Here is a 2,938-nt window from a genome sequence, read left to right as displayed (position 1 = left end):
GATAGAACTGAACCGACTAACTACAGCAGGTGTCCCTCCCCCACCCCTCCTCTCCAATACAGGCGACTGGACAGAACGACTCACCTTGCCCATCACAACAAGAAGTAGGTTGATGACCGCTGAAAGTGATAAACGTAATCAATGACCATAACCTGAATCAATAACCATAGTTAATGATGTCTAACACAAACACATGCACACCTGGAGAACTCCCCTCCCCTCCCCTCCTCTCTGAAACAATATGCCTGGTACCACACATGATCCCTCCCCCCACCCTTCCTACCTCACCCCATCACCACCCCCTCTCCCATACCCTCCCACCCACACCGCAATATTCGTCATGTTTAAACTTGTACCTGATAATTGACCCTGTTACACACATGAGTGATCACACCTCCTAACGAATGAGGCTATCATAATCCAACCTAATGCCAGGTGTCACAGATGACCCACCTCCATCATCATCCCCCCCCCCATAAATTTCCCTCTAATGATGTCTAACACCCACACCTAAAGGGTTCCTCTCACCCTCCCCTCCTCTCCAAAGCAACCCTTCTTTCCTTCCTACCGCCCCTGCCCCACATTCCTCAATATCCCATCACAAAATAATAATAGTAAGAAAAAGAAGAAGCAAACAAACAAATTATCAGTCACAAGTCCTGCCTAAGGAGATAATACAGCCCTGCACTGAAGTGTTACAGGCGAGTGATCACACCTATAGCTAATGAACGTGACATGATCAATAACCGTGACAGGGAGAGGGAGTTCTCCTTCCCTCCCATCCCCACCCCTACCTCTCACCCAGACACAGCGTGCTTACCCACGGGTTGTTGATAATACAACTACCTCTTCTTGCTCAGAGGTAATGATGAAATAATCGCAAAGATTATAATCAGTATCTTTAAAATGTTTACAAATGCATAATATAACAAAGGTGCAGGCCTAATAAGAATGATTCAACAGAAATTACTTAATTTCACAGAATGATTAATAAGCTTGCGATCTCCTCTTATCTTTTAACATGTTATACTAGTCGTTCTTCTTACATCCCAAAGGCATCTTCATAATATAGTTCATTGTAAAGGATCATCAAACTTGTAGTACTCAATATGCTTTTACTATGCTCTCAAGATTACACAAACACACGTCCTAAGAGACAATAACACAAATAAAAGAAAAATAAGATTTAAATTTTCTGTGTAAATGTAAAAGGCGATCACCAATATTTCAGCTGTTTGCACCTTCCATGCTTATAAAACTAAAAGGTTAATTACCCAATTGATTGAAAAGTCGCTGTTTTTATTCTATTTAGAGAGCATTAATTAATAATTTCAAGGTATCTGCACCAGGTCAAAGGCGGGTTTCCCCCTCATATTTACGCCTGAACACCTAATTATCTACCAACTAGCGTCACTACCTGCCCCACGTGTCGACTCAGTTATATTTTGCTAATTAACCTCAAGGGGCAACGCACTATTTTTCCTAAAATGTTCCTGACTCATTTCTCGATTTTTTACAATGCATCTTAGGAAATGTATTTAGTTTTCCCTTAAGGCCCATATGTATGTTATGTTATGCTAATTAACCTCAAGAGGCAATACAATGTTCCTACCTCATCTCTCAATTTTCTACAATCTCCAATGCAAATTAGGGAATGTGTTCAGCTTTCCCTTAAGGTCTATATGTATAACTATAGGCAGACGGGCGTATCCTTGCATGTCAATACCTTATGATATAAAAAGACCAGTGTAAACATCGATTATGGATCCCCCGTTTTATGTTGATATAAAAAAGACGAATCAGCACAGTAGGTGAACTAGCTTTTTCAGTAATTTACTCTCGCCTACGAAATTTGTCTATAGTACCTGCCTACAAGTATATAGGAAGACAAAGAACGATACAATGGTAACAAATATTGTTGGTTACTGTAGTTTCATTTATCTACCAAATATACTTTTGTGTCCCCTACAAGTATGGCAAAAATATTGCAGGACACAAATAACCTTACTAGTGGACATAAGTCAACCAAACTTTACTTCTCGATTTCCTCTGCCATTGTCTTTCTCACCTGTCTACAAATATGCGGTAAGAGATGGGAGGGGCTAGATAAGTTATCTTTCGCAGACAGTCATCACACCTTCGGACTACGGTGATTTACTTTATCGGGAAACGCGCATTCAGGTACCACTTTTTAAGTAATACATGCATATATTTTCTTAAATCTTTTACAAAGACAGAAATATCTTTACGTCGATACTGAATAAAACATGCGACTCGACATCGTCAATATTTTCTGAATGAAAAAAAAAAAAAAAAAAAAAAAAAAAAAAAAAAAAAAAAAACGCATCACCATCAAACATTGTCAGAATTTAGCATGCTGTCTGCTAAGATCTATCGCATCGAGGGTGTCATATATATTTTTACTCCCTCGGGTAAAAATACCCATGATCAAAAATCCCTACTTTAGGTTAATTTGTCTGTGTCTTTGTCCAATACACGAACAATTATAAAAGCTTTATAACATGAGGTGCAAACAAGTTATATTATTTTACCTAATATTTTTTCATATTTCATAAAAGTATTTGGTTTTGATAAAGAGTCAGTTGCTAAAATGGGGAAATATGTTAACAATTAGTCAAAAACTTATATAGCCTCCTCCCCCATCTCTTGCCGCATATTTGTAGGTGAGAAAGACAATGTCGGAGAAATCGTGAAGTAAAGTTTGGTTGACTTATGTCCGTTAGCAAGGTAATTTGTGTCCTTTTGCAATTTTATACCTGTTCTCGTAGGAGACAAAAAATTATATTTGCTAGATAAATGAAACTACGGTAACCATCAATATTGGTTACCGTTGCATAGTTCCTTTTCTTCCTATATACTCGTAGGCAGGTACTATAGACGATTTCGTGGAGGAGTAAATTACTGAAAACGTAGTCCA

Source organism: Penaeus monodon, unplaced genomic scaffold, assembly GCF_015228065.2.
Source record: "Penaeus monodon isolate SGIC_2016 unplaced genomic scaffold, NSTDA_Pmon_1 PmonScaffold_107, whole genome shotgun sequence".
In the NCBI taxonomy this organism is placed as follows: Eukaryota; Metazoa; Arthropoda; class Malacostraca; order Decapoda; family Penaeidae; genus Penaeus; species Penaeus monodon.
Note: the sequence above shows the minus strand (reverse complement) of the source record.